Source organism: Lissotriton vulgaris, chromosome 5 (genome assembly GCF_964263255.1).
Source record: "Lissotriton vulgaris chromosome 5, aLisVul1.2, whole genome shotgun sequence".
Taxonomy (NCBI): Eukaryota; Metazoa; Chordata; class Amphibia; order Caudata; family Salamandridae; genus Lissotriton; species Lissotriton vulgaris.
The window spans coordinates 1,291,165,980-1,291,185,100 of NC_141693.1; the positions used below are offsets into that span (position 1 = coordinate 1,291,165,980).

The following is a 19,121-nucleotide window of genomic DNA, read 5'->3' on the forward strand; positions in this document are numbered from 1 at the left end:
ACCGGTCTCACTCTGCCCCCGCTCTGTCCGTCCACAGCGCTACGAGGTCTCAGGGTAGTATTGCGCTTTACAAAACTCCTTGCTTCATTCATTTCCAAGTTCCTCTTGTGGAAGGAAGGGAGTGTTCTACAGAGTACTCAAAGACTGGTGTCTGCATAACTGTCAGTCTCCCAGAGGTGAGGGGGCATCACCTGAAGTCTGCACAACTGGCTGTGGAGATTGTGGGTCTGCTTGGAGTCGAGAAGCTTAGAAAAGCTAACTGACATCAGGAGCGCAATCAGCATTTACTGATGGTGCAAGTTCCTTGAGTCCAACTCTCCACTAAACAGGTAACGCGGAGCTTCGGATTGAAGAACTGGGAGACTGTGTCTTGATTGCATAAGATAAGCCTTCCATTAGAGGTTTGTGTTTTCCAGTGTGCACTCTCTTTCTCAAGAAATGAATGAAGAAACCTACTGAGTATCCAACATGGTGATCGCTCAGCGAACTCATATCTTGTATACAATAGTTTATCTTTGCTAATTCATCAAGATTGGGATAGGTTACTGTAGATTGTGTAGAGCTTGACAAAAGCCTGAAGGTACAATTGTATAATCCTGCAGCCGTTATATATATGTTTAGTATTTTGTTCTACTGTAACAAAGTACTTTTTTATTAAGATAGGCACTGGGCTTGCCAGTGAACGGCTGTGTCACTCAGTTGTTGACTGTTGAAGTTCTGAGTCTATGCCCTCCACACCACCTGTCTGCAAAGCCTTTGACTGCTTGCCCTTGCTACCCTGAGAGTCATGTGCGGAAGGGTCTATTTGCCCCAGTTTGCAGAGCCATAGTAGGATAGACCACAGCACACCAGAGGCAAATGACCCTAATCTGCAGGGTTGTGGCCCAGTGTCAGAGGCGGTGTGGCTTGGCAGGCTCTTCAGCTCACTGAAGTGGTGCGTTAGTAAACATTGTTGCATCCTTTCGGTGAAGGTTCACCTAGTGAGTATCGTGAGAAAATCAATATGTAGCAGTAATATAAGGTTGTGAAGGATGGTAAATGATCGCTGTACCTGAAAATGTATTTTTCCTCATGCCTGGTATATACTTTACGGTGCTTTTTGAGCTCCTTTAGGAATACAAATTGAATTTGCAGTACGAAAATGCTGAGGTTGAAACTTTTCGTACTGAGGCTTGTTTTTCAGCATTTTATTGAAATTTGAGTCCACTGTTGCCCATTTGCTTCTTCTGAGACTGAGCATGCTAACGCAGCTGCATTGCAGTGTTTAATTCAAACTGACTATTAAAAGGGTTTTGCAGTTAGAACATTAACAGCTCCGTTCGATTTCTAAATGCAAAACTGCCCAATGAGCAAACCATAGGGTTAACAAAAGGCTAACAAAGGGATTATAGTTAGTCCTTATTGTTGTGACATTTTGGGTCTCCATGCTCAAGGACAGATATGTTCAGCCAATAAGATGATTTTTTGGGGGGTTAGAATCCTGTCACTAGGACCTACCCTACTAAAATGAGAATTATCTGTGATGTTTGCATGCTTTCATGATGGCAGTCTGAAGACATATTGGCAGACACTTGTCTCAATTGTGAGGCATTTTATTTGGACACACGAAAATAGAGACTCTCAAATTAGGTACGGGAAGATTCAAATAAAACATTCATGATAAATAATTTTAGCTTGAACCACATTCCAACACTAATGTATATATCTCCTCTTGCCAAACTTCAAGTATGTTCTTCTTGGGATTTCACTGAATGGTTTGTAATAGGCAGAGGAGGAGAGGCAACCCTAGGGGAGTTCTATTGAAAGGGTACTAGAAAACAATGGCATATATTTCTAGTTCCTTTAGTAAAGCACTCTTTTTCTTTCTTCAGGTAGTTTGAAGGGAGACAGGATATTCTCTCCAATGTAAACAGATTAATAGTAGAGGAGGCCTGAAGTCATACCTATCACTTTCTGATTAATTTAATTTTCACGTATCCCTACTCAAGAAGTAACAAACTACTAGTTAAATGTTTTTGGTGGTTTATACATTCACAAGAGAGGGTTTGGTGGATCCACAGAGTTCCTGCAAGAAGAGCTGTGTGGCTTAGTCAGTGAATGATTTGCATTAGGTGGGCCACTGTGTAGAGTAGCAGAGTAGGCAAAAAACAATGGGTTGGAATGCTTCTCCGTGTGACTGACAGTGGTTAGACTATTTGCAAGCATTCGTCCAATCTCCTTTTGGGTGTTCGATTGCCAGTAGTATACCTGGAACCTGAGACTGGGGCAGCTTTCCAAGACTACTACTGCCAATATTTGTGAATGCCAAAAAGTAGTAAACTTACATCAATTAAAGGAGTACTTCTATGGGTGCAGATTTATATCTTTTCTGGTAAACTGTTCCATATATATACATAAGTTCCCAATCCCAAATAATTAGCAAGTTAAAACCTCTTAGTGAAAAGAGAACAACAAGAAAGAGCAACACAGCTAAAGTCCCGCTCTATGGGACCCAGACCCAAATACAAAGCAGAGAAGGCATTTATTTAGGGGTTGTCACACCCCAAACATTCCTCATCCTGAAACTACACCTCTGCCTATGAGAAACCAAAATCTCCAGGTCAGTCGAAGGTGTGCATGCTAATTGCATCATGTTTTCTTGACAACCTGTAGCGCCTGTCTGCGGCAGAGGGTTTGTCAGGCTCCTAGAGACTAGCAGAGGAAGTAGAATGTGACTGAGCTGCAGTAAATGAGTAGTGGTGAGTGAGGGATTAAATTACTTGTTTCAGGGCTCTTGTACCATTGGGCCTGTGGATGACTTTAAGGCTCCTCTGGTCTTGATATCCGGTTGATATATTGTGTTAGACCTGGCTTTTCCAGTGGGTTTATCTCCAGACTTTTTTGCTTTTTGGCCTACTGTTTTTGACCCTCCTTTTGTTTGTTTGAAGGACTCTGGGCACTTTACCACTGCCAATCTGTGCTAAAGTGCATATGCTCTCTGTGTACATTTGTATTCTGGATTGATGTTTCCATGATTGGCGTATTTGATTTACAACTAAGTCCCTAGTACAGTGCGCTGTTTGTGCCCAGGGCCTGTAAGTCAAATTCTGCATGTGGGCCCGCAGCACTGATTGTGCCACCCACACAAGCAGCCTTGCAAAAGGTTATCAGACCTGCTACTGCCGTGTCTGTGTGCAGTTTGGTACTAATATGTCGACATGGTAAGTGCACCCACTTGCTAGGCCCTAACCTTCCCTTTTCTGACATGTGAGTCACCCCTAAGTTAGGCCCAAGGTTCCCCTGTGGGCAGGGTGCAGCGTCTGTGAAACGTAGGACATGTTTTGATGTGTGTAACATGTCCTGATAGTGAACTACAAGGAATTTGGTTTTCACTATTGAAAGGCTATCTGTCCCATAGGATAGAATGGAAGTTTTACATCTTATAAATATAACTTTCCACGGGGACAATATGGGAAGGTAAAGTTCTGTATGCCTGAACTCAGGATATAAAGATGCATCTTTTAGTAAGGAAGATTTTTACATTCTGTGTTTACAAATACCACTTTTAGAAAGGTGGTATTTTCTTGCATAGCCATCATGCGTGTCCCTGCTAGTTAGTGAATTGGCTGTCTGGCGTTGGAGGGACAGGGGCTGGGGATGTGCATTCACTGTAGACAGCCACTGGGGGGTTGAGGTGTGTCCTGCCTTTCCTGGAAGAGTCAGGGCTGGGCTGAATAGACCTGAGCTGCATTTAGAGTAGGGGGTGGAGATTTCCTTTACCCTAAATGGGCCTGGTCTGCCTTACACAATGCTGTCTCCTCCTCCTGCTGGGAAGCTGCATTAGAGAGGACAGAACTGGTTTTCACTGAGCACAGAGCCTCTCTGACACCAAAGACCAAAGAGAAATGGACTATAAGTATTGGGGCCCAGACCCCTGAACTTTAGATTACTTCTGGAATTCAAGAGGAACCTCAGCCAAGGAGAAGAGTGGGGAGAACTGAAGGAGAAGTATTGCCCATTTGCTGTGCACTGTTTGAAGTTGGCCTTCAGTGGCTGTTTTTGCCAAGGAGAGGATAAAGAAATTGCTGTACGCTCTTTCTCCTGCTTGAGAAAGATCTCCAAGGGCTTGAAGTAGAGCTTGCCTCCTGTTTTGAAGTCTCAGGGATACAAAGACTTCACTTTCATCTCCCCTGAACTTCCTTGCGAGGAGTTCTGACATGCCGAGAGGTGTCTGCTGCTTAGTTGGGCCTCTGGAGGTTATTTCTGCTGCTGGTAGATGGAAAAGGGACGCAACTATGAGAAGCACGACACATCCGCTCCTGCTTCTGAGGCATCGCCGAAGAAACGGACGTAGCGCCTGTCCACGGCTGGAGAAATCGCCACACACCGAATCCTGTGCACCGAAGTCCGAGATCACCGCACTGAGTCCGATGCAGGCCCTGCATTGCGGCTGCAAAAAAACAATGCATCGTGGGAATGCAGCTAAAGAGACCAATGCAGCGTTTTTACCGCCGCATCGAGAACTGCCGCATCCCCGATCGTCACACATCGCACTGGGTGCACCACTTCTACAAGAACACCGGGGCCGCAGTAACAAACCAATGCATCACCTCCCCTTCAGTAAGGAACCAACGCATCACCTCCCCTGTGTGGCAGTAGGGAACCAACGCATCACCTCCCATGGAGTAAGGAACTGACCCATCACCTTCCCTGGACATAAGGAACCAACGCATCACCTTCCCTGCGGCGGTTTAAGTTTATGATTAAGACGCATCCAAGGTACTTTGTGTTGACAGTGTCGCATCTATAGTTTGCTATGGACAGAACTGTTCTTGCTTTATAAGGGTTACTTTTTAATTACTGTATTGTGGATTTTTGTCGTTTTGGTCTTGTTTGGTTTAGATAGAGATTACTTATTTTTCTAAACTGGTGTGATTTTCATTTGTAGTGCTTTTACTGTATTACTGTATGTGTGCACAAATGCTTTACACACTGCCTCTGGGATAAGCCTGCATGCTTGTGCCAAGCAACCAAGGGGGTGAGCAGGGGTTATTCTAGAAGTGCATCCCCCTTACCCTGACTAGGAGGAATGGTCCCTACTTGGGCAAAGGTGCAAACCATTGACAACTAGAGACCCCTCTTTCTAACATGTTGGATACAATACTAAGATGAAAGAAATAAAGATGTCTAAAGAGGTGAAGTTGAGCCATGTCTCTGTAATACACAGTGCATTCACACAATATGTCTGTTATGTCTGCTCCACGTTGTGCTTCAGAATGGGTTGATCATCATGAAGAGCAAGTTGTGAATTTGATGGGTTGTATGGGGCATTCGACTGAGACAATTTTGGTGAACTTTGCATGTATGGTAAATTATGAATAATTTGTTGCTGCTGATTAAAATGCTGCTGGTGGTATATGGTTAAGCTGGTAGAAGGCACCCTTTATCTACTGTAAGCTAGCAATGTTTAGACAAGAGATTGCCAGACACTGTTCTGGGGCCACTGGCAGAATTCCCCAACCTCATCAACCCAGATTCAATTACCCCAACTTTATTTTGTTCTGGGAACTTCATCAACCAACAGGCAGCCCCAAAAAGACCACAAGGGAAGCATTCTAAAACTTCTAAACACTGCCAACATATCAGTCTCTTGACTTGCACCACAGGCACCACCCTGGACCACGCCTACTCTTCAATTCAGTTATCACATATCACACATCCTTATGACTGAACCTGAATGGCCACACAACCATACCTATCAACCTCCTGAAAGCCAGACAATAGTGGCCAGTCAAGGCCCTTCAAACAGAAAATCTATGTCTTCAAAAACTACACCATCAAAGCTCCACAAAAATACTGACCAATCTCGTCACTATATGTGACCTTACATCAAATCTCAATACCAAACAGAGTGCTTATTTACTACAAAATGATGCAGCGCGGCGCCGAAAGCCATTATGCTGCGCCAAGCTGCGTCATTTTAAAAGCACAGGGATGCATCGTATTAACAACAATACGACGCATCTGTGTGCTTTTCCCTGCGCTAATGCACAATTGACAGCCATGCGCCAGCGCAGGCACCCTTGCGTCATGTAGCAAGGGTGCCTGCGTTGAGGGGAAGATTGTTTTTGTGCAGGAAGGGAGACAATTGATGGCACTTTCTCTTTCTATGCATGCTGCAGAAAGCAGCACACGTAAAAAGAGGAAAAAACAAGGAGAAATTAAAGTATTTCTCCTCGTTGCGCCACTCCTATGCCTCCCCAGCTAGGTGTAGGAAGCTGAGGCATTCCCAGCTTTACAAAACATTGTGAATCTGGGAATGTGTCAGGTTCCATGAATGTTGCGTGGGAACACCCAGAGCAACACCCATGGAACACCCCATTCAAGGAGAGTAATGCATGTAAGGGGCAAATATTTAAAACCGAAATACTAAAGGTGGTAACAGTTCCTAAAAGAAAGAAGGGAAGAGAGAAGGTTGCAGCCTATTATGGTTGCAAGTGAGGGTGTGGTGTCTCGAAAGGGAAGGAGTGAGTGTGTAAGGGTGAGGAGTGGTACTCCTGTGTGTGTTGTGCCCTCACACACCCTTGCGAGTGTAAAGCATCATCATTGGGCACTGCTCCTCATGAGGGTGGTGCTGCAGTCCCTCATGGGCCCTCAAAGAGGGCGCTTTGAAGGAGATCTTTTACGAGTTGCCGCAGTTGTGCATGTGGATGTGTGGGCCAAGTGGTGAGTGTGAGTGATAGTAAAATAACCCGTTGGTAACCTAATTAGTTTTATTCCAGGCTCCTCAGGGTTAGGCTAAATTCAACACGGGGATGGAGATGCTAATTATGCTGATGGAGTGGGGAAAAAAACAAATAGAATCCCACTACTCTCAACACGTAGTGGTGATGTGGTGTGGTGTCGAAAGGTGAATGGTCGACATGTTTCGCGTTGTAAGATGGTCCCTAATGGATCCCAGAGCGCTTCATCAGGACCGTGAGTGTAAATGCTAAAAAGGGAGGAGTAGCGAAAGAGACGCCCTGTTCTCCTACTATTCCTTCATTGAGGATTATGAAAGTATTTGAAAGAGACACGTCTTGTACGTGTGCTCGAACTCAAACCCTTCCCGTAGTGGAATAGGGCTTCGTCGGGGGATTGCGGTTTAGAGAGGAGGGAGAGTTAATATTAGGGGTGGGCGGAATTTGCGTAATCGCGTTACGCAAATCTCCGCAAAATGGTAAAAAATCTCTGCGAACACGCAGAAATTCCGCGAACACATGGAATTGCTTGTTTGCTATGCTTTTTTTTTCTGTTCGCAATCGCTGTTTGCGTGCTCGGGGGGAAATATCTCACGAACACGCATTTCAGAACGCGAACAAGCAAAAAATGTCGCGAAGTCGCGGAACGCAGAATTTTAGGCAATTTTGAGTTCTCCGCAGAACGCGGAATTACCCAAATTCCGCAAGCGGAACGGAATTTACAGCCCAGGCCTAGTTAATACCCGCCTGCCGATTCCTGGGGACCTACCAGCCTGCCCAGTCCGCCGGTGCATGGCCGGCAAATATTTACCAGGCCAAAAAAAGTCATGCAAAGTGACTTTACGTGGCCCATTGTGCTGCCTGTGCAGCAAAAAACGTAATGCACCAGAGGTGCAATGGGCTTGTAAATTACTCCTTTAATGTCCTGGACTGCATGCTCAGAATTACTGTGCGAACCCATGCGTGTCTTTACTTCAAAACCTAAGCTGTCAACTCCCACGTAACCACAAGATCTTTTTGTCAGCAAGCATGCCATCAGGCGAGAAATTGAAAAATGGCAAAGATTTCAGCCCCAGGAAGACCTCGAGTACTTGGAAACCATTGACAAATCTAAGAGAAGGCTCAACATGGAAGTTAATATAACCTACTGCGCCAAAATCAATGAATGCAGCCTTCAAAGAAGCAGGGCTCTACTCAGAACCTTTAAGCATTGCACCAATTATACATAGATCATAACCACCTAAAGGACACTCCACAGATAACTGCAAAACAATCTACATTTTATTCAAGGAGCAAATTGGCATAAGGAAACACATAATGATGCAGAATCAGCAGCAGTCATTTTGCTGGTACCACCTTGCATGACTCTACATTAGATACACTTAAACTCCATGCGCGCTAGCGGAATTCAGCCCCTATGCTGAGATTTCGCAAACCGCACTTTACATGACGAGCTGGGCTCGTCATCAGCGTGCGAGGAGGCTACTCCATGACGAGCCCAGCTCGTCATCAGCGTGGAAGGGGTTAAAGCAATCATCATAGACAACTACTGAGGAGCACTCAACCTCCTCAACAACACATCAAGTAAATACAAGATGAACCCATCATCAATAGTCAAGTCAATCACTGGCATAACAGAAACCTTTATTAAACATCATCAACAGCAAGAACATTTGGAAGGGAGTCACTACCCCGCTACATGCGAGAATCTAGAAAAACATTATCCTACATGACAAGTAATGGTACTAACGGCAGAACTGAGGGACACAGCAATCATCCAAGTGGCTGCCAAAGTCCTCCAAGGTAATGACAAAAGGATCCTCTCTGAGGCGTTGTCCAACAAGTTTTACCCAAATTTGCTTTCTCCCAAACAATCTTGAAAGACATCCGGTCTAACAAATACCAGCTCATAATAATGAAGACCTCAATATCAGAATGGATGCACGCGATATGCACCAATCTCCAAAACTCCAGCCTCTCACCATGTATCTCCAATTCTACATGGAGCAGCTTGGAGTATGTTGGATGTCAAGAAGATCACAAACCATTAAAAGGTGGGCAATGCATATTTCTTTCTAAAGGTTTCATGCAGTAGTGACATCTTCCACCCAAAGCATTGCCTATTTGTCATTCAAACCTTTATGTCAAAATCCTATCTGAAGCTGAATGCCCTCAAAACACAGTTGATCCTATGGCTAGTAACCCCAGATAAGTGCAAATGTAAGAGTGGCTGATCCCACGAAGGAGTCAAACTCCAAATGTCAGTTAGCACGAGATTTCCCACATTCGATCTCCACACTATCCTCAGCTTCTGGACACAAGTTCCTGAGGAGATTCAGACAGCTTGCCAACATTTCTGTCTTCTATGCATAATCAAGCCATACCACCAAACCTGACTTCAAATCACTGGTTGTACCACATCTAGTCAGAGGTAATGCCCTGCAGCTAAGACACGGATGCGACACTTCTAAAGAGCATCTTCTATGAAGTCAAATAGCATAATAAGGGACTGACCGCATAAGAAGCTCCACAAGACTCCCTTTTATCTCCCCTCGTCTTCAACATCTACGTAAATCGGTCTAAGGACCGGCTCCTCACCTACCACCCCCACTTCATTACTATATGAATGACACTCAGTGATATCTCAGAGTCACAGGTGTTCGAAACCAAAATGAAGTCATAAACAATGGCTTCAAAAGCACTGAGGTATGTATGGAGTAAACAGTCTTGTTAGACCCTATTCTGTAGTCCAAAGACACCTAGAAGCTACTGAACATCAACTGAATTGACTGAGTCCGTTTATGTACCGGGGGTCGTTCGACATGATTCAATGGAAAATGAGCATCAAACACAGTTCTCAGTAATACGTCGAGATGGTGTTAGTCACACTTTCTAGGGAAAGAAGGCATGGCACACCCCATGACATAACACATCCAGACTCTGGGTTTCAAGGTTCTAACAGAAGTGGCCCTCAGAATACATGCACCATGTTGGTGGTTGTGTGCACCGAGGTCAATAAAAAGGTCAATAAAATGTCAGAGACAGACTCATGGCTAAATAAGTGATGAGGTGCATGCTCACAACACCATACAGAAAACATTCCTCCCAATAGAGCCTCAAACTAATTCACTCAGAAAAAGAAATCGTGGTCGCATGCCCAGCACATCTTCTCAAAAACATTGCCAATATGTGTTCACCCCTCTGGTTTCTTTGGACAGCATGGCCCCACCAAAACCAAAGTACAAAATGCTGGAATGTTATGGCATGAATTCACAAGCAGGTGTAATAAACAAACCATCCTTCCACTAAATTAAACTTCTAAGCAAAACCCTCCCTGTTATTTCCACTTAACGCCACCCATGGTACTGTGTGCCATGGTTACCTCAAGGCTGAGTATGGCAATGACTTGTACTTTGGGCTACCAAATGAAAAGACTGCAAAAAGTGCAAAGCCCAACTTGAAAACTAATATTTTGACAAAAAAACAGAACCAAACAGCCCACTGGTTCGCAGTAAGAGAATAAAATCACATTCAATAATATGTTTCACGTATACATACATTGAATGCACAGCACCCAAACAACTGCAAGTAAAAATTGTTCTATTCAACCTCACATACAACTTCTCCTGGCACCTCCTGGTCACTCCCAGAACCAGATCAAACACAGGGGTAGCCAATGCTTCTCAGTGGCAGCCCCCATTCTCTGGAATAACTGGCCAAGGGAAATTCACCAAGCCCAATCGTGGGTGCAGTTCAGAACAAAATATAAGACAGCTGTTTTAACATTATCAATTCACCACGTATGCTACTTATATATGCAGTCTAATATGCATCATGAATGCCTACTGGACGTCACTGTAACCACAGCCACCTAGCCATGGCGCCAGATGGACACGGTCATGGTCTCTATAACGACAATCCGACTTCTCTCCATGTCTGACTTGACAGTGCTGACTAGTAATGGTAGGTTCTAGCCAAAAGCAAACTGTCTGGAACGAAATAAATGTAACCTGTCTCCTTCTGTATGCTGACTCCTTGAGTCAGTTCCCAGAAAGAACTGGGTTTTACATTGGGGCGATAGAAGCAAAATAAACATAAACATATGACCTGATCACCACCACACTTGATCTGGTCTGCCCTGTTCCCATGATGCACTGGGCCAGGGACAGACTAATTTGCATGTAGCCAGGTTCTGAGCTGGGATGGTGCAGTGAGCTAAATAACGGTGATGGATCAAGCCCTGATCTTTGGACTGGGTAAGAGTGGTCTGCTTAATTCAGACACTCTGTTCATCACCACCCCCTTTTCTGAATCACCACCACACTTCAGCAACTGCATTGGTTCCCTGGGCTTACGCGCATCACATTCAAGTTTTGATGCCTCACCATCAAGGCAGGGACATCCAATATGAAAACATATCTGGCAGTCATGCCCAAGATCTCTGGTGGCCAGCACAAACGAAATTAGAGCTGACCAAGAAGCACCCAGTGCCTGTAATTTCACCCCACACAGATCCAGCTGGTTCCATCTCACCACCATTTCTAAAGGGAGATGAAGACATACCTCTTCGTGTAGCCTCCAGACTACAAGTAGGGCAACCTTCTCAAAGGCATCTAACCCCGTTACTGGTTAGTGAACTCTACGTGAAGCCACTATGTTATCCCTCTCTTCATCTTGTATAGTTTTCCGTCACTTTAAAGCGAGCCTTGCCCTCCTAAATTACACACAGTCAAGAAGAGGCGTGAAAGAGGGGTAGGAGCATAACCAGTAACCAGTGACACTGGTGATTCTCTAAAGGACTACCAGGCAGTTTGAGTGTTGGTGGAAACATAGGCAGTGTAAAAGCGCATTATGTTCTATGCTTTCACTTATCCACACATGTAGGAGAAAATTGAGATTGCCCAGGAGGTGGGCATAGAATCTTTTCTAATAGATGTTAGTATTTACCCAGTGTGTTTCACTTCCATAGGGCAAACACTGTTAGTGGCACTTTGGATTGGAAGTGAACAGCCTCACTCTGTGCCACAGATTAAGGAGAAATGTTGCTGTGTCTACGACGAACCTTTTTGAAGAGTTTGCTAAAACCTTTTGACAACAAGGCTACGTGCTAGAGTACATCAGTTATAGTCCACTCGTGTCCACTGTTTTTGGGAGGAGCAATGAGTGGCCTTCTCCCTTCCTGATACGGTGCAGACAGATGCCTGAACAAGTCTAATGTCTAGAATTTTAAAGTGCCTCTTAGTGGAACCCATAAAAAGTTGTAATGTACAATGCTGTTCTAAAGGGGGCCATTTCTTCATGGAAATAGGTGCTTTCACACGGGCTACTTACAGTGAATTAAACAAATTGTACATCGGCATGCAGTCACTTCTTTCACTAGACCCACATAAGCATTCTGCTTACCCAGAGATGTTTTGCAGGCATGGGCCAAGTGGACTCTGGCCCAGGCTTCCAGCCTTTCAGGGGGCACCCCGATAGAGCTTTTTGGTTGTCACAAAATTGTTCCTTTTTCTTGATGTTCACAGGAAAGGATTGCTCTTTACATGGTTATTAACGAGGATACGGTAGGGTGGTTCATTCAGCCACACAATTCTACTTACTTCAACCATGTTATATAATTTCTTTTGATTATGATTTCACACTTATAATAGTGGATGTTGCAGTAGCTGTTATTCCAGCCTGGCCCTGAAGAATGCCGGTAAACTAATACCATAACGGCAGAAACATGTTAGCCTAGATTGTATATGCTCACTGGACAGTTATATTTTTACACTGTCATCACACTTCTTTTACCTGACATCCAGGGAGATACTAATAAACATATTTTTCTACCCTGACCGTCATTTTAATCACTCACTTATCTGTTTGAGCACTGCACCCTATCAGTACCACTCTCAGTGAGGACACATCTTCTTTCAGATCAGGATCTACTGGTACCATGCAAATAACCTATGGGCTTGGCCATATAAGAACCTGCTGATAAGGTCCTAGATGACGATGTTCCGCCATATGGGTGGGCTGATAGGACTTCTTTACAACTGATGGCCCTTCACCGTTAGTCGCGATAGTGGTGTGTGATATTTCCTTGTGGCCACTTCTTTTTCTCGACTTTGTAGACCTTCAAGTTTTTTTGTTGTTGTAATGTAGTTCATTAGGGGTATGAACTTGACAGGTCGGTAAATATCGTCCCCCAGACCCTCCTTTAATAGTTGTATTCCCAATATGCAAACCCGTCATGTATTAAAAGATGTAATTCTTTTTCCGCACACCCTAGTTATGTTCTATAACTGGTCTTCAAAATTGGCTTTAGTCTGTATTCAAACCATATGGCCTCTATCCTATCAGAAACAGCCCTTTAAAACTGTTTTGTAGATTACTAATGTTATTAAATTGGTGTCTCTCTATGAGACACTGGAAGATTCAAGACATCCAACCTTAACAAAACAAAAAAGTTCGGGATTTCTTTTTGTTTTCGAGAATATAATGTAAACCCAATTTGTATAAAAGTTGAAATAACACTTTTTCAAGACAAGGAAGTGATGATTCTTATCATCCTGTCTGAGCTGTATTTAAATATATAAAGCTTGTTTTTCCTGTTGCAAACAAAATCCCTCCCCCAGCCTCCATCATCAGGACACAATGCTCACCTCTCTTATTCCCGATTACAAGTACCAGATGCTGAATGATGATTGGGAAACGTTTGAAAATGTCTGCTGTTGCACTGCACCCTGGGAGCAGGGTTTTTAGAAATGTTTAACAATTCTTTTGTTACAATCTGCAAGGTATGTTTTATCTGGCCAGTGCGGCATATCCATATTTACACGGAAAATGCATCGGTTGAAGAGTATCATAACTTCAGTGGCCGACACCAAGGGCCTGATCACGATGGTCCGCTACCACCATATGTGCACCCCAAGTGCAAAAACTAACTGCCCCTGCAAAAGGGGGGGGCCACAACAGGCCACCAAAGGCCATCTCCACCTGTCTTTCCATGGCGGTCAAAGGCTGGTGGGGAGCCAGCATCGTAATCTGACCGGCAGGTCCTGCTAGGCACCGCCGGCATGCATTACATGCTGAGGGCCTACACAGCACTTGCAGGGTCAAGGAGCCCGTCGGATACATGACGGTTGGTGTTTCTGACCGCCACAGTACCGCCCGCCATCATAATATGGCAGGCGGAAAATGGCCTCACGATGGCGGTGAACCCGTCACCGACAGCCAGTCGATGGTGGGTTCACCGCCATCGTAATGACCCCCTATATGATTGGGACTCCTTGTAGATGTAGGGTGACAGCAATGCTAAAATGGTAGCAGATTAATACTAAATTAGTCAATCATGCATACTCAACACATTGAGGGAGGAGTGTGTAGTAACACCAGATCCATCTGCAATGATCACTATGGTTTCATAGACAAATCATTTAGTTTCAAATTAAAAAAAATCATGTGATTATTTATAATTCACCAAGAAAGCTTTTGGTGGATAAACACATCCTGCCAGATTTCAAGGCTTATTATATTTGTGGTTAGAGGGCCAGCAACACAAATACCGGAATCATATGGTAAATCCGCATGCAAAATAAGTCATTAGGAGTAGAAATCGTGTCACGCTTCAGTGGTATTTGCGCATGCAGCAATTTTACATGGTGTAATGATGCAGTAAAGCCTGACGAAAATAGCATAAGTGCAATTATCACACTAGCTTTAAAATAAAACTCTTGGCAAAACAGTCCAGGAGAACAGGGAGACAGTGTCCTGTGTACGTCAGCTCTCAACCAGTGTTCCTGTTGAGTTTTTAATTCTTCCACCAGATTTCATCCTTGAAAAGGCCATTGTGGAAACAGATCTGGCCAAGATCAAAATACCATGCAGAGGCCGAGGGTGTACTGCCTTTTGGGATCTCTCTAGATTTGCTCCCAGGTCGTATGAGCGACCGGGGATTGTGCATGTAACCGGTCACCCTATCACAATCAGGAAACCCGCAATGTCACAGACTTTATCCTTCTCTGCAATGACCATCTCAGAGACTGTAGGAAGTAATGATGTTCTGGTTAGCCATATTCAATAGCAAAGGCGTAGTTTAGTCAGTTAGATCTGGGAGGGGATACGGTAAAGGCAAAAGTTCCCAAATAAAAAATCAGTGGGCTGCAGGGTGAATGTGTGAGGTGACGAAGGTACGGGATGGACTGTTCCCATAAGGAGCATGGTCAATACTGATCTGCATTAGGTGGGCCTCAGGGGCTGATTTAGAGTTTGGCGGACATGTACTCTGTTTCAATGCTGAAGAAAACTTGTGGGGGCCCATTTTTATTAATATTTTTTCAAATAGAAACTCCCGCTTTGGGAGTTTGTTTTTCAAAAAATAAAAAACATTGGAAAGTTTGATGGCCAGCTGTCATGTTTGCCGAGTCCGTCTATCAAACTTTTCCTACATTGACATGAACCACCATGATTGTGGTTCCTGCCAATGTATAGAGCTGACAGACATCCCTAAATTTGACAGACCGAGTAAAGGCAGTAAAGTCCTTGCCAACATGTCTACCTTTACTCTGTCAGCTAAATCCTAAATCAGGCCCTCTGTCTAGAGTGGCACAGTGGGTGAATGGAATGCTACCCTGAGGGACCGCCAGTGGTCAGACTGCGAGCATCCATCCCATCTCCTTTTGAGTGTTTGATGCCAGTAGCACGCCTGGAACCGGAGACTGGTGAAGCATTTCAAGCCTACTAATGCCAATGTTTGTGAAGTCTAAAAGTAGTACACTTACATCCAGTCAAGCAATAAAAGTAGAGATTTGCTACCTTTTTTGGTAAACTGATCGCCAACAGGGCATATTTACAGAGAAGTGGCACAATGCAGCACAGCAAACAAAGTTGTTGTGCTGCTTCACCTGAAGAGGGCAGAACTGTTCTACTTGTAAACAGAAATGGTGCAGTTCTGCACTCTCCATGCCCTGGGGAACTTTGGGCTAAAGAGTGCCAATGCAGGCACTCTTGCACGTCAGAGTGGGTGTTTCCTCCAGTTCCATAAACACCCTTTCCATTCCCTTCAAAGTTCTCTACCTGATTTCTAACCCAGGGCAGAATTCAGGATAAATGTTGTTTGGAAACCACAGAGGATATTGTGGTGTTTGCAGTAAAATATCATCTGTGAGTTTGATTTGGCCAAAACAGAAGGCCATATCTTTGTTTGCTCTGGTGTTTAAAACATCGCAACAGTGCTAGACTATCTTCCATAAAACAGAGCATGGCCCTTTATCATCGCCATTTTTGGCTTTCGGATTCTTGGGTTACTCTCACCACTTTTACAGACTTATTCTCTGGAACATAGGTTGACAGTGAATATCCACCATTTATGTAAAGATGTCAAGATGTCAAACGTTTTGTTGAGAGTGCTCACTAAGCAACCCCCAACCACACAATTGTGACTGCAGGCCACACTGGAAATGAAAATCAGCGAAGACAAAACTGATCAAACCATCCCCACACTGCAGGAGGACATGACTACAATGGGGACACTGTGTGTAAGTGGGTAAAGACAACCCATTCTGTTCTGAGGCAGCCTCCTTGCTTACAGCATACTGAGAAAATGCCAGAGTGCCAGAATAGCCAGTCTGGCACTGATCTTAGGTCAATGTAGTTCATCGCTGATCCGTGCCCACAGCACCAAGACTGTCTTGATAGTTCACTTTCAGATGGTATCCAGTAAGCGAAAATCTTAGATGTAACTTTGGCTTATTATGCCCTACAGAAAAACAGGTCTTTACCCAGCAGAGCCTCGGTTTTTCTAGGTAAGACACACAATGCAGATACACGGACAGAGTTACGGATTTATGGTAAAACAGTGAAAAACTATGACGTCAAATACATCAATTTTTTCAATATACTCCCCTTCGAAAATACAATACATTATCTCTAATGTCACGAAGGCAAAAGTAAACCAACATGAAACCTAGACACATATCACGTCGCATAATAGTGGATCAGTGCATCAATAATTCGTAAAAAATGTTATCAACATTTTTTGCAAAGCAATATATTATTTACTTTGAAGGGCCAAGCAAACACAGGAAATGCAAGGGATACATCTTAAGGCCACTAATAGTGAGACAGTGGACCAAACACGGTCTACTGCGGTTCAGGTAAAGAGGCTGTAGCATTTTACTGATTGCCTTTACAATGGAAAAAACATAGGATTAAACCCCAGTCTGCCCAATCAATGGAACCTGGGTTTATCAAAACATAAAACAAGTGTTTGCGTGGGACTCAATCAGAAAGACACCGGAGTGGGTAACATTAAATACAAATGAATTGCCATTTCTAGATCAGTATTTACGCTGGACTGAAAATGTAAAAATGTGAATACCCACGACGTATATATGTATCCTAGTTTGTTTCACTGTATCACTTATGAGCACTGCGCCATCTGCACTTCATTGTTGTGTTCTCTCGCACCCCGTGGAAAGAATCACACATTTGTGGTTTTTGGAAATGATCAAGACTGAAATGTAGTCTAACCTCATGGGTCTTTCTGATTGAGTACCTCGGAACCACTTGTTTTATGGTATTTTCTCCTTTGCAAGAGCGCATCTATCGAACTGCCCCGATGATGACTGGTTATGGCCCGGGTATCTGTGCTCCACGAGTATTGAAATGCTATTGACAATTCCAACAAGCAGATGCCAATTCAACTTAGGCTGTCTGCTTGCCATTGACAGCTGGGTGACCAATACCATGATGGAACTAAATATCAATAAATTACAGATTGTGCTGATTGGAAATTATGATACTACCACTACTACTAATTATTATTGTCATTATTAGTACTATTGTTATTGTTATCAATATCATTAAAACTATTTTGTCTGTTTTTGTTTGGATAATAATAATAGTAACAACAACAATAATTATTATAATCATAATCATAATAACAACAATATTATGAATAATCATAAGGCATCAGATGATGCCTTGTGCAATATTCATGAGGGTTGCATTTACCAGTCCTTCCTGAGGTGTCGGCTGTTGAGTTTGTGATGGTCTTCATGAAGCGGCAGATACGGACTTCATTCATTTTGAGCTACATTTTGCTTTTTACGTTCCTTCATATCATACCATCACTTCTGTAAGGGTTCAATTTCCCCATAAGATACACTAGAGACATTCACATTCTCTTGTGGCGCTAGTCAAATGGCCTGCTTCACATTCAAATTCACATGGTATGAGGATGTATTCTCTTCACCTTGAACACTTCCTTGAGGGGGACCTCATGTTCCTACGATGTAAATTAGTGCTTTCTCTTTCTGCCCTCTGCCTTGTGTTTACCTCGCCCACCACCCAGCGCCACGCCACATGGGTGGATGGGAGTTCAGGACACTGATGTTTGGAATCAACTATTTCCCTTGCAGGGCCGGCTTTAGGGCAGTGCGACTGGTGCGGCGGCACTGGACACTGACCTGTGGAGGGGGCGTTGTGACCTCAGGGCAGAATTCAGGGTAAATGTTGTTTGGAAACCACAACGGAAATTGTGGTGTTTGCAGCATAATATCATTTGTGAGTTTGTTTTGGCCAAAATAGAAGGCCATATCTTTGTTTGCTCTGGTGTTTAAAACATCGCAACAGTGCTAGACTATCTTCCATCAAACAGAGAATGCCCCTTTATCTTCGCCATTTGTGGAGGGGGCGTTGTGACCTCAGGGGGGCGCTGTGTTTAGCAATATCTTATGATAGGAGAGATGAGGGACACTTTTGCAGGTGGTTGGGAGAGAATCCGATGAAGTGGTCATGGGACGTGGGGGGCGCCAAAAGTGATTGTTGCACCGGGCACCACCAGGTCCCTTGACAATGATTCAGGTGGAAAGCACAGGCAGAGTCCAGGATTGTTGCATGGGCCTGCAGTGCAGGTGTTCCCAGGTGTCCCCACAGGATCTGTGCAACAGCTCACTTCTCCTGAGTGTGACTACGCGCCACCCATCATTTATATGTTTTCTGAGGTATCATCCTGGATTGCTAGGCTAAATTTGTGATTGCTTAGCAATGGCAAGATTAATGATTTGTACAATAGCAAATATTCATAGTTTGAACTATTTCCAGTATTATCAAAGTTTATTTCACATGAAATTTATAATTTTTGCAAATCCAGTACTTTGCTGTTTTCACAGAGCAAGTATTCCCAGTACATCTGCCTCTTTAATTTGGAGTAATGAAAACAACCATGAGGTATCAGAACATACCACCTCACTCATCTTCTTCGCCTCAGTCATTCGTTACTGAGGAGGTACTCTTCCTAAAGAAGTATACTGACATGAAGTGGTGCTCCACTTGTAGTTTAGTGTTATACAAGAACAAGTATGGAGTATCCCATACTGGCGGAGGTACCCCTGTATCAAAAACACTGACCTGAAG

General features: G+C 43.9%; 1 protein-coding gene across 4 annotated transcripts in view; it reads right to left on the reverse strand.

Annotated features, from left to right (window-relative positions):
- The window catches only part of ELAPOR1 (endosome-lysosome associated apoptosis and autophagy regulator 1), a 483,435-nt gene that overhangs the window by 357,051 nt on the left and 107,263 nt on the right, over window positions 1–19,121 (reverse strand). The gene's annotated exons all lie outside the window — the stretch shown is intronic.